Raw genomic sequence first — 13,687 nt, forward strand, 5'->3', positions numbered from 1 at the left:
CCTATGCCCTTTCGAAGATTTTAAGCTTCTGTTTGCACCTCTCTCACTAGAGCAGGAAAGGGCCAAATCAAGTGTGGCAGACCATTATTATCTCCAGAAGGAGGAGAATCAGATCCCCCCTGCAAAAGGCCAACATCTAGTGTGCCCCCTGATGTGAGAATTTTCCCATTTTCCAACATGGGAAACCCAACAAACACTGCACAGGCAATCATTTCACCCATGTCTATTTCGTGAAATGTGATGTCCATCTTTGCCTGAACAAGGAGAGAAACTGTTTTCAGGCCTACCACAATACAAAATAAGATGTGGTGTACCAAAAAATAAACAAATCTAAGTGAAAGGTTCCTCTTCCACCACACTGGTTCCGCTGGTGGGTTTGTCATCGCTGCGTGATAGCTTTATTTCAGCAGATACAGAATATGTATGACATTGTTTTGCAATATGGAAAATATGTTCTGTTGCTTGTTTGAAATTACTTTAAAAAAAGTTTAAAGGAAACTCAAAGTTTAATGAGTTAAAAATGTTGTGTTGTAAGGGTTTTTGTTTGTTTAAGGTAAACAAACTGAGCGATGAATTACACATCAATACCAGATATATCAAATATGATACGTATTAAAAATCATATATGCAAATGTATATACATTTTTTTTGGTTGTTAGAAGGTTCAACAAACACAAATGTTTTTAAAAAAACATTTTTTTCTGACAGTTATTTCATGGCTCAGGCTTTACAGGGAATTATCTAACAAAATAAAGACCCGAGTACACAAAAAAGTTAAAGAATTGTAAGATAGGGGAGACTGGGTGTGGTGGAAATTTTAGTAATGCACAGAGTCATTTTGCACAGAGTTATTTTCTTAAGATAACTTTAATAGATGCTTTAATGATAATAAGATAAGATTGATAAGATGCTTTAATAATAATATCTTGCAAGAGAGAACAATACAGTATAAAATACTGAGTTGCTCAAACCACAAAAGGCAAAAAACACACAGTTATATTGCCCACTTATCACATCATCTCTCTTTGGGTATAGTTGATTGTTCTTCTATCTTTCCTCCCCAACCATCAGTTGAGGTTGCCCCCTTAAAGTGCAGCTATCTCATTATAACTGTCAGGTCTCACAGAGACTCTTAGGTCTTTGTATATTGTCTTGTCACTTCCTGTTTTATTTTGAAATTAACAACTCCTCTCGTTTCAGATAACTTGCTCTTCCTCCCGTGCCATGTGTCTCATTGTCTTCCCTTGTAGGTACCAGATGTGCTCGGGTTACCAGATCTGCTCGGGGCCCTGCGCCTGTTTGGGTTTACGTTTACCCCACTATTTACATTTTATGAATGCCAATATGAGGTTATTTAATAGAAACTCCAACTGTATTACAAACTACATTGCGTCCCATTTCATAAGAATCAGAAGTGCTCGGGGTGAAGTCCCTTTCGAAAGATAATGCTGGATTTCTTTGTAAAAGCCATCCATGTTTCCTACGAAGAGCCGCGAAAACGACTTCAATAGGTTGTTTTTTTTACTTCTTCAGTAAGTTGTCCGGACCAATCACATTCCCTTACGTCATCGTGCCAACGTCCAGCCAATAGGCGCAGGGCCCCGAGCACATCTGGTACCTACACCCTGATTCCCAAGTGTTTCCACCTGTTCCCCTTGGTCCCTCATGTGTATTTAGTCTGCGTCTTCCCTTGTCTCGTTGCCAGTGTGTTGAATTGTCTCTCGAGCTTTCGTCCGCTAGCCTCCACAGTGATCCACGCCTACGTAAACCAAAGATCTTGTTTGTTAATGATTTCCTCCTTGAGAGCGATTTTTTTTGTTGTAAGTTTTTTCATAGATTTAGCCAAGTGAAGTTTTCTTTGTATTGTCGTTTATTCAGTGGTACCTCCGGTAGAGGAGTGTCTTTGATTTCTAGTGATAACTTTCATAGCAACTCCATTAGAAGGAGCCTCTTTTGTTTATTGGTTTTGTTAAATTTCTATAGAGCCTCCGACGGTTCGGAGAGGGATAAATTTAGTTGTAAGATTTATATAACCTTTTGTTTTTTCCTCCTAGCGTGGAGAGAGTTTTCTTTTGATAAGTTTTATAGTCTCACTCTTCTCCCCACAGGTATCGAGAAGAGTGAGTTAGGAATTCATAATCTATTGCTTTGCTCTGCAAGTGACTATCATTATATAAATAAAATCTGGTTATTGTTTCTACCCTGCATCTGCGTCCAGTGCGTCCGGTCCGTGACAATAACAAGCCCACCATTGTAAAGAGGAATTTCAGAAAAACAGGACAGGCTGGTCATTTGCAGGTTATACACAGTAACACTTGAGGAAAACTTGAAAGCAAAGAAGTTCTTTGAGTCATTTGGTGAGATACGTGCTAAATTCTGAGAACTATTTCTTCCCCACCTGACAGGGACAATAACATTACACATGTCAGGGGGAACACTGCCCAGTGCGCGTCTGCTGAATTCATTTGCAGTTTCAGGTTGGGATTCAAAGCAAACTATACAAGTATTTTGTGCTCTAGCTATCTTAAAATATGGCCGTTGTGGAATAATGTGACTAGTGAGGGGCGGACATTCTGTACGCCAAGCATAGTGATCTCCCTCACTAGGATATTTACCAACCACGCCCTTAGAATAACTTTCTCTCATCAGTCAACAATGTGTCAAACACAGGTGATGGGTACAATTTACATTACCACGGAGTAGATATCTTGCCATCACAGGGGCAATCTCAGGCAGGTACAGCCTCTCATTAAGACTGCCATTAGAGCAGATGCCATAGGAAGTACAAGTGAAAGGATCAACTTCCCCCCAGGTACTCCTGGTTGTGCATCTTTCATACAAACCACACAAGAATTTTTGGTGACAGATCTGACAGAACATAATTCTCCAATTGATACCAAACGTTGCGCATCACCCATGGTTCTTGTAAAACATTTCCTGGAGTTGCCACCAGGAGAGGCATCTTTAATATGATCTATATTTTTGCTTCCAGTGAAATCAAGATAAAATGTGCACATGCTGGTTATAAATAAGAAAATACAAATAACAAACAGTTTCTGCCATGGTTCGCACGTGTGATCACCACGTCGCTTCATTGCAGGTCTCAGTAAGGATGTTTCAATCTTCAGTGTCAGAGGTTACTAGCACTTAACACACTGGTGGAGTACAGCTTTTACTGCTGACTCTTTTCGTCCTTCCGGGCGTGATGGTTAGGCTGATGTATGTCAGGGTGTTAAATCATCAACTGGTTGCGTCACCTTCTTACAGTGACTGGCATGAATCCAGGTTGCTCTCACTGCGACTTTAACAGCTGTGTGAGTGACCAGTAGCACCTGGAACGGGCCTTACCAACTTTTGAACTTCCAGTTTTTCCTTCGAAGTTCCTTCACCACTACCCAGTCACCTGGTTGGAGTGGGTGCAGAGGTGTGTCTGCTATGGCTGGAAGGGCTGCTTTCCCTGTCTGTGAAACTTGAGATCATCATCACAAACAGTTGTGGAAGGGAGGGGTCTGGTTACAGGTCCCAATCCCAGGTTAGGAGGTCTGCCAAATAAAATTTCAAATGGGCTGAGATTCACTCGAGCTCTGATTCTCATCCTCATAAAGGTGAGCACAATTGGTAATGCTTTTGTCCATGGCAGACCCATTTCGTCACAACATTTGGCTAACTTGGTCTTTAATGTACCACTTTCTCTTTCTGCAGCACCTCCACTCTGTGGATGATAAGCACAATGTTGTGTGCAAGCTTATTCCAAGGAACTTACCAACCTCAGTCAATGCTGTGTTTACAAAGTGTCTGCCATTATCACTGCTGATCATCTCTAGAATGCCCCATCTAGGAATTATTTCTGTCAGCAGTACTTTAGTTGTTGCATTACTGAGGAACCAAAACAGTCAAATTAGTGTAGCCTACAATATCACGAGAGGCCAGGACAGCTTTCTCTGCAGCTGCAACAGCAAGAAGACAACCAGGCAGGCCTGCAGCCACAGAGTCCAATTTTGCTGAGAAATACGCCACTGGCCTTTGCCTGCCCCCATGTTCCTGCATAAGAACAGATCTCATACAACCATGCTTCTCATCAACTGCCTGTATGAAAGGTTCATGAGGATCTGGAATGCCAAGTGTTGGAGCTGTTTGAAAAGCTGGCATTAAGAAATATATTTTTGACCTGATCAATGATTCTCAGGAAAAAACTTTATGATACAAAACTGTAATTTATTGGTTATTTGGGGCATCTGAACACTTGAATTAGAGCACAGGTGGGTGTGAATATTTTACATTTAATTTAAAGAACAAATTTCTTTCATTAAAAGTTGCCAATTCTGGTTCCACTCTTTACGACAACCAACATTTTCTCCAGATGAAGACAGCTGACCATGACTTTTTACACCGGCTTCTGATAAACTGTATTTTCATTGTGAAATATCTCAAATTTTCATTGTGATTCAGTGAAAAAAACAAAAACAAAACACCAAATCATGATTCACCGAGGATTCATTTGAATTTTTCTTTACCAACATTTGGTCTTATTTTAATTTTTGCCGAAAAGACAAGAAATTTAGCAGAGAAGTAAAGTAAAGTATTTATCAAGAACATGTCCTAGTTCTGATCTAACAATTCCCTATATTCACAGTTATTGTATCAGGTATTTATGAGATAGGAGAGCTTTTACCACAGTAATGCAACTATTTCTCAGGTATCTTTTAAGGACAAACCTTGTTTCTTTATTGTGTTAAACTCACTTGTACACAGAAAAAGCACCTGGAATCAAGTATTATAGGAATTATAGGTAAGAGTTCAGTAATCTGATTGGTTTGATCATATGTCTGTCACAGGAAAACCTGATGCTGCATTCAAAAACAACTGGGAACTTAGAAGTTCAGACTGAGAAATCAAAGAAAACACCATCTTAAGTTGATTAGATATACTCCATTATCTCCTCACTTATATTTTAACTAAAAAGTTAAATATTAAAGCTTTCTTTCATTATTGATTTAATAAGGCATAAAAGTACTTTATGCCTCATCCATCCATCATCTGCCGCTTATCTGGGTGTCGGGTCGCGGGGGCAGCAGCTTGAGCAGAGAAACCCAGACATCTCTGTAACCGGCCACTTCCTCCAGCTCTTCCGGGGGGACCCCGAGGCGTTCCCAGGCCAGCCGAGAGACATAGTCTCTCCAACGTGTACTGGGTCTCCCCCGGGGTCTCCTCCCACTTTATGCCTCATTCAAATAAAATTTTTTCTTCAGTTTAATCAACTACATAATTGTTTGTTCTTTGTAACAAAGCAGCAAAGCAAAGCTAAGGTTGCTGTGATTTCTTTACCCACTTTGTTAAACAAATATGATAAATTATGAGTCCCAATTTCCAAATTCCAAGGTACATCGAATCCTGCATGTCTTCTCTGAGTTGAAAGCCAATTAGACCTATGAGGAACAGCTGTGATACCTGCCAGATGAACTTTTTAAAACTTGCCTGTTGCATTTTTATGTTTAAACAGAAGCAATGGGAGCTGTTTGGGTCCAGATAATTTGTGGTCTGACAATATGGTTAACCAGAGGTTTGTGTTTTAGTGTTCTTTACGTAAATATATATATTTCCCTTGTATAATTATTTTTTGGTTGTAATGGGTTTTATGGTAATCTGATGTGTCAGGGTGAGGTTGTTTATGTTGTTCCATGAAGTTGCAGAAACATGAAACTTTAATGAATTATCTGTCCATAGGCTGGTGTTTGCCAGTTGTTGGAACAAATGGAAGATCTTATGTGCTGCAGAGGAATGAAAATGGTCAGTAAATCAATAGCATCAACTCTTTTGAGCTTCTTTCTGACAATAACTCCTTGGTTTCCTTACAGACTGGTCATCCAATGATGTTTCTCCCAAGACAAGCCTTGGCCTTCTTAAGTCGATGGATTCCATGTTGGTAAAAAATGTTGAAAAAGGTGAGCAAGATCTGTGACCAACTGAACATTTGTCCTGGCTTCTTACAGCAGAAGAATTTAATACTTAGAAATTATATGCGACTGTTTCATTTAAAGCAGCTTTTCATGTTTACATAAAAAAATTTTAAATAAAATTTCTGTGGTGTGGGGACGGCTTCATTTGGTGTTTGAAGCAGCTCCTGAGAAAGCCTTGTTCTTGTTCTCAGTTATTACAACAATGTGGATAACTTGGTTAAGCTAACAAAGTTCCAGGTCAAAGTAGTGGGACTTGGCAATTAAGGTGTATTGAATTGGTCTTGTATGCCTGTTTCTTTCAGTGCAACTGGAAACAAATGAAGTGGAAGTTAAGACGTCAAATGGCAGCGCAAGATTAAATGACCTCATGACCGCACTGAAAGAGGCCTCCAGCGGCAACCAGACTGTCCTGGCGGATGTGTCCAGCGGCAACCAGACTGTCCTGGCGGATGTGTCCAGCGGCAACCAGACTGTCCTGGCGGATGTGTCCAGCGGCAACCAGACTGTCCTGGCGGATGTGTCCAGCGGCAACCAGACTGTCCTGGCGGATGTGTCCAGCGGCAACCAGACTGTCCTGGCGGATGTGTCCAGCGGCAACCAGACTGTCCTGGCGGATGTGTCCAGCGGCAACCAGACTGTCCTGGCGGATGTGTCCAGCGGCAACCAGACTGTCCTGGCGGATGTGTCCAGCGGCAACCAGACTGTCCTGGCGGATGTGTCCAGCGGCAACCAGACTGTCCTGGCGGATGTGTCCAGCGGCAACCAGACTGTCCTGGCGGATGTGTCCAGCGGCAACCAGACTGTCCTGGCGGATGTGTCCAGCGGCAACCAGACTGTCCTGGCGGATGTGTCCAGCGGCAACCAGACTGTCCTGGCGGATGTGTCCAGCGGCAACCAGACTGTCCTGGCGGATGTGTCCAGCGGCAACCAGACTGTCCTGGCGGATGTGTCCAGCGGCAACCAGACTGTCCTGGCGGATGTGTCCAGCGGCAACCAGACTGTCCTGGCGGATGTGTCCAGCGGCAACCAGACTGTCCTGGCGGATGTGTCCAGCGGCAACCAGACTGTCCTGGCGGATGTGTCCAGCGGCAACCAGACTGTCCTGGCGGATGTGTCCAGCGGCAACCAGACTGTCCTGGCGGATGTGTCCAGCGGCAACCAGACTGTCCTGGCGGATGTGTCCAGCGGCAACCAGACTGTCCTGGCGGATGTGTCCAGCGGCAACCAGACTGTCCTGGCGGATGTGTCCAGCGGCAACCAGACTGTCCTGGCGGATGTGTCCAGCGGCAACCAGACTGTCCTGGCGGATGTGTCCAGCGGCAACCAGACTGTCCTGGCGGATGTGTCCAGCGGCAACCAGACTGTCCTGGCGGATGTGTCCAGCGGCAACCAGACTGTCCTGGCGGATGTGTCCAGCGGCAACCAGACTGTCCTGGCGGATGTGTCCAGCGGCAACCAGACTGTCCTGGCGGATGTGTCCAGCGGCAACCAGACTGTCCTGGCGGATGTGTCCAGCGGCAACCAGACTGTCCTGGCGGATGTGTCCAGCGGCAACCAGACTGTCCTGGCGGATGTGTCCAGCGGCAACCAGACTGTCCTGGCGGATGTGTCCAGCGGCAACCAGACTGTCCTGGCGGATGTGTCCAGCGGCAACCAGACTGTCCTGGCGGATGTGTCCAGCGGCAACCAGACTGTCCTGGCGGATGTGTCCAGCGGCAACCAGACTGTCCTGGCGGATGTGTCCAGCGGCAACCAGACTGTCCTGGCGGATGTGTCCAGCGGCAACCAGACTGTCCTGGCGGATGTGTCCAGCGGCAACCAGACTGTCCTGGCGGATGTGTCCAGCGGCAACCAGACTGTCCTGGCGGATGTGTCCAGCGGCAACCAGACTGTCCTGGCGGATGTGTCCAGCGGCAACCAGACTGTCCTGGCGGATGTGTCCAGCGGCAACCAGACTGTCCTGGCGGATGTGTCCAGCGGCAACCAGACTGTCCTGGCGGATGTGTCCAGCGGCAACCAGACTGTCCTGGCGGATGTGTCCAGCGGCAACCAGACTGTCCTGGCGGATGTGTCCAGCGGCAACCAGACTGTCCTGGCGGATGTGTCCAGCGGCAACCAGACTGTCCTGGCGGATGTGTCCAGCGGCAACCAGACTGTCCTGGCGGATGTGTCCAGCGGCAACCAGACTGTCCTGGCGGATGTGTCCAGCGGCAACCAGACTGTCCTGGCGGATGTGTCCAGCGGCAACCAGACTGTCCTGGCGGATGTGTCCAGCGGCAACCAGACTGTCCTGGCGGATGTGTCCAGCGGCAACCAGACTGTCCTGGCGGATGTGTCCAGCGGCAACCAGACTGTCCTGGCGGTGGCTTAAGATGCATTTTATTTACTTGGAATAAAACCATCAACTTTTAATTTCTGCCTTCTCTGATTCTTGGGTACTGCAATATTGCCCTGGTCAGTGTCACTACTGATGACATGACCCTCTGGGCTCCTGTGCGCTTAACAGTTTCTCCTTGGGCCCATGTTCCAGTCAAGGAGCATGTTGTAGTACTCTGCATATCCACTGAAGGATACACAGACCTGAACAACAGCTGCCCATGGGTATCTGGTTAAACTCCTTGGCCCTGTTGTGAGACCATGTACTGGTGCAGTGGGTCCTGTGTTCCTTCTAGAGCATGACAGTATACTCTGGCCTTGTACCACAATTTATACCACTGAATGGGCCCCACACGTTTCTGACTTAAATCCAATAAAATAAAAATAAAAAACCTCTAGGACATGTCTTAGTTAAACTCATACAGTTGGGTTGCATCTGACTGTTCAGAAGTTCAGTGATGCTCTTTTCCACATTTGGGATAAATGTCCCTTCAGGGCACCGTATGTTGATCCATTAGAAGCATGCCCCAATGTTGTAATGCATGCATGCAATCATATGGGGGCCACTTGGTATCATTTTCAGTTGCTACAATGGCCCTTTCGCCCTTTTCACATGATAGGGGTGTCTTTGAATTCAGTCTGCGTTGATCATTAATGCCAATTGCGGTCTTTCATCCTTCACACATTGCCTGGATATGCAGTATGATTCTTCCACTGAGATCTGTTTTCAAAGTTTCTTTTTTTTTGTTGAGCAGTGTGTATTGGCTAATTATCGACCTATATCTAATCTCCCTTTGTCTAAAGTTCCTGAAAAACTAGTTGCAGAACAACTTTGATCATTTACATAGAAATAATCTCTTTGAAGAGTTTCAGTCAGGATTCAGAGTGCATCATAGCACAGAAACAGCACTGGTAAAAGTTACCAATGATCTCCTCTTAGCCTCTGATAGCGGACTTGTTTCTGTATTTGTCTTGTTGGATCTCAGTGCTGCATTTGATACGATCGATCACAGCATTCTGTTACAGAGACTTGAACATGTTATTGGGATTAACACACAATCATTGCAAATATTTATGATTTTATGAGCTACTTGATTTGAATTTCCCTGACTGGGGGATGAATAAAGTATTTTTCTATTCTATTCTATTCTAGCCACCTAAAAATCACTTATTTCAAGGCTTAAAAGTCCACTTTCAAAATGGGACTTCCAAAGTTATATCTAATTAGATATAATAAAAGTTTGGGAGACTGGACTGAAGAGAAGTTTTGGTGCAATCTGTTGGTTTCTTAGTCAGTAAATTGTTTTTGAATTGGCTCTGTGTGAATGAATTGGATTCACTTTTAAATTAATTAATTGGAATATGACTCAAATTGGCCTTAATTGGATTATATCATTGAAATGCCCTGAGATGACATTTGTTGTAATTTAGCATTATATAAATAAAACTGAATGGAATTGCAGGAAAAACATATCAAATGTGGAAAAAGGCTTATCTTGGAAACATTTTAAAAACTGACATTACTCTGTCTTGGTAAACACTGCTGGTGGGAAACATTACACTGGTTGCTGAAAAACTGGCAGAAGTGGACCTTCCAACGTGACAGTGACATGAAGTATTCAGCTGAAGTCATCAAGTGATTAACAGAGAACAAAAATCAACATTCTGGAATCCGGACTGCAATTTCAGACCAGACCAGACGAGAGACAAAACAGAGGCCTTCAAACCTGCAGATCATCACAGAATAAGATCCAATTTTCCAGTGGAGGCATGAAGAAAGCAGTTGTGAGTACCATAACATACAATTAATGCATTAAAACTGACCTGGACAATAATATTTTGAGATTTCACAGAAAAAAAGTTTAAAAATGTATAATCGTAAAACTGAACAAGAGCGCAAAACAACACACAAGATGGTGGCTGAGAACGGAGCGCCATTGCTCTTTTTTAGTCTTATCACTAAATTGTGATGTCATCACTGATGTTGTTTGACGTCACAATTGATGTCACCTCTGATGTTGTTTGACTTCACAAATGTTATATAGGCCAGACATTTTCACTCCTTTTCCACAGTTCGTCAGGAGTTTATCTGAAGAAACACGTCCAGTTTTAAAAGCAAATTTGAAAGTCACAGTAAACGATTTTCACATCGCCTAAGATAACAACACTTAATTACTATTATAAATAGTCATTTTGACAAACTCTTAAAAACAACACTTTATTACTATCTTAAATAGTCATTTTGACAAGCTCTTAAAAACAACAAGCAAAATGAGTCAAACCAAGATATCATCTGCTCAACTTCAGTGGTGTGACATGGTAGACGACGATTTACCTGAGGATTTCTACACATATACCATTACTTTTGGTGATAATGAAGGTTATGAGGAACCCTCCAACATGTCAGAAAATGACCTTTTGGAAAAAGAACAATGCCAGGCCTCTGCTGCGGCTGTGACTCCTCATTCCGAGGACGTCCAGCTTGTGCAGGATCATCCCCAGGCCTCCAAAGTTTGTCGCGTCACGTGGAAGTTTCCAAATTCAAAAACCGACAAACAAGCCCAGGCCTCCAACAAATATAACATTACTTTTGGCAGTAACGAAAGTTATAAGGAACCCACCAACAGGCAGGAAATTTTAACATCAAGCCAAGGAAATGACCAGTTTGAAAAAGAACAATCCCAGGCCTCCTACAAATATAACATTACTTTTGGCAGTAACAAAGGTTTGGAGGAACCCACCAACAGATCAGAAATTTTAACATCAAGCTCAGAAATTGAGCTGTTGGAAAAGGAACCATCCCAGGTCTCTGCTGCGGCTGTGACTCCTCAGTCCGAGGACGTCCAGCTTGTGCAGGATCATCCCCAGGCCTCCAAAGTTCGTTGCGTCACCTGGAAGTTTCCAATTTCACAAACCGAGGAGATTCCCTCTAATGCCTCTGCTGCCGACAAAGATTATGGATCAGAGAAATTACAGGAATCTTACCAACATAATAAGGACAAGATCAACTATTTATATCACCGTATGGATATTGTCAGGACTAAGCTGCTGAAAAAGAATTTCTTTCTAACACGAGAAAAAGACAGAAGAGTCGCAGCAGAGAATAGCTGCTCCATTTGGGAGGAAAAACTGAAGGACCTGGAAAACAGTTTGACATGTGAGCGTCATCTCCGTGAAAAGTGTGAGCAGGAGCTCAAGGAATGCAATGAAGTCATTGCAGAATTTTGTGAAACACTGAAACCACCAGTATCTGAAACTGAATATCAGTCAGTTGTGAAAGAGCTATAGAGCTTGAAAGAACAACTCAAAGAAAAGACTGCCTCCAATATTGCTCTTGCCTCCAAACTAAAGGCACAGAAGGAGGCAACAAAGACACAGGAAAAGAAGCTGGCAGAACTTATGAAGGCTGTATTTCAATTTCAATTCAATTCAATTTTATTTATATAGCGCCAGATTACAACAATTGTCATCTCAAGGTACTTAAGTAAAATAGTCCAAATCAAGCCAATTGGAATTCAATTCATTGTAATCATAATCCAATTAATTCATATAGAGCCAATTCAAAAAATTAATATCCTAGCTAAGGAAACCAACAGATTGCACCGAAACTTGTCTTCAGTCCAATCTCCCGTCCTGAGCGTGCCTGTGGCGACTGTGGAAAGGAACGACTCCCTTTTAACAGGAAGAAACCTCTGGCAGAACCAGACTCAGGAAGGGTGGCCATCCGACTGGCAGATGTGCAGAGTTCCTGTAGCAAAGCATTAAATCTGCTCCCAGAAACCAGTGACTGTAATATGAACTCAATGAAGATTGTATTTGAAAGTATTTATTTCTTTTTAAAATAACTCATCACATTTTCTCTGTTTTGTTTTGTTTGTGCTTCTGTTTTGTGTGAAAATCAGAATAAAAGAAAACGTCTTCAGACAGTTTTGTTCTGAGCAGCGTCTCACATGAACTCTGAGATCTGAATCTGTGTCGAGTTTTAAGTCAGTGAGTAAATTTTATTTAAATGGAACTTTTCAAGAACAAATGTCACAAAGTGCTTTACAATAAAAATAAAACAATAAAAAGTTAATAACTGAAGCACATTACGATGTTAAATAAGGATAAAGCATACCATACAGTATCCAATACTTTTCAGAAAACCAGGTTAAATAGATGTGTTTTAAGAGGCTTTTTAAAAATGTCCACTTTTCTCACACATCTTAAATCTAATGGAATTCCAAAGTGTAGGAGCAACAACCTCTGAATCACAGTCTCCTTTAGTTCTCAGCCTGGATGGAGGAACAACCAACAAACCTGATCAGAGGACCTCAGAGTCTTGTTGTTATGATGGGGCTGCAGGAGATCTTTGACATATGAAGGGGCCTGAACACGCAAGGCTCTGAATGTGGGAACAAGAACTTTGAACTGGATTCTGAACCTGACTGGGAGCCGCTGTAAAGAAATCAGAACTGGTGTTGTGTGCTGAAAAAACAGCACCGCAATGTGCAGACTTTTTTGAGACTTTTTTGATGACCTCAGTGAACTGCTGTCTATGATCTGTGTTGATTTTGACTGTGTAATTATTGTTGGTGATTTTAACATCCACATGGACAACCCTCAGGACAAAGGGACTAAAGACCTGAGTAACACTCTGGACAACTTTGGGCTGACTCAGCATGTAGCAGAGGCCACACAGAATAGGGGGCACACTCTAGACTTACTGATCTCTAAAACGTAGTTTATACTTCTCCGTCATTTTGACGATGTAGCTACGACGTGGACGTGGACCCCTACGCCGTAGTCTCTGTGGCGCAATCGGCCAGCGCGTTCGGCTGTTAACTGAAAGGTTGGTGGTTCGAGTCCACCCAGGGACGAGTAGTTTCACCAATAAATCGTTGATATCTTAAACATATTGCTGCCATGTCTTCAGAACACGGTGTCACCGTCCAGCCCTGCCCCTTTAAGACGGTGTGTGTGACGTACGTGTGTAGGGAGAGAGTCGATAAAAAAAGATTGATGGAAGAAAACGAATAAAACCTGCGTTCCGCACAAAAAAGCCTTGACTCCGTTCTCATTTCGCCCCACACTTTGGCCCGGACCCTACGATTGCCAGTTTCCGGTAACGAGCCAGAAAATAAAGACCAGCTCCTTACTACGGTTCGGAGGCAGAGGGTTAAGAAGGTAACACTGGGGGCTCGTCCGGGATTTAAAAGTTGGCTAAAAGTGAGAAGAATAGCTGTGAACGCGAGAGAGCATGGCGACATGCGGCAATGTTTTTGAAAGACACGGGGAGCTCATTAGCCCAAACGTAAGCACCAATCCGTTTTTAACGGACATAACGGACTCTGTTGATTCAACTGGCAGCAGAT

General features: G+C 43.4%; 1 non-coding gene across 1 annotated transcript; it reads left to right on the forward strand.

Annotated features, from left to right (window-relative positions):
* The first annotated feature begins 13,118 nt into the window (after positions 1-13,118).
* On the forward strand, positions 13,119-13,192 carry trnan-guu (transfer RNA asparagine (anticodon GUU)). Its single transcript has one exon. It is a non-coding gene; the product is annotated as a tRNA-Asn (tRNA).
* Positions 13,193-13,687: the final 495 nt, after the last annotated feature.

Source organism: Leuresthes tenuis, unplaced genomic scaffold (genome assembly GCF_036924035.1).
Source record: "Leuresthes tenuis unplaced genomic scaffold, fLeuTen1.0.hap1 SCAF_19, whole genome shotgun sequence".
NCBI lineage: Eukaryota > Metazoa > Chordata > Actinopteri > Atheriniformes > Atherinopsidae > Leuresthes > Leuresthes tenuis.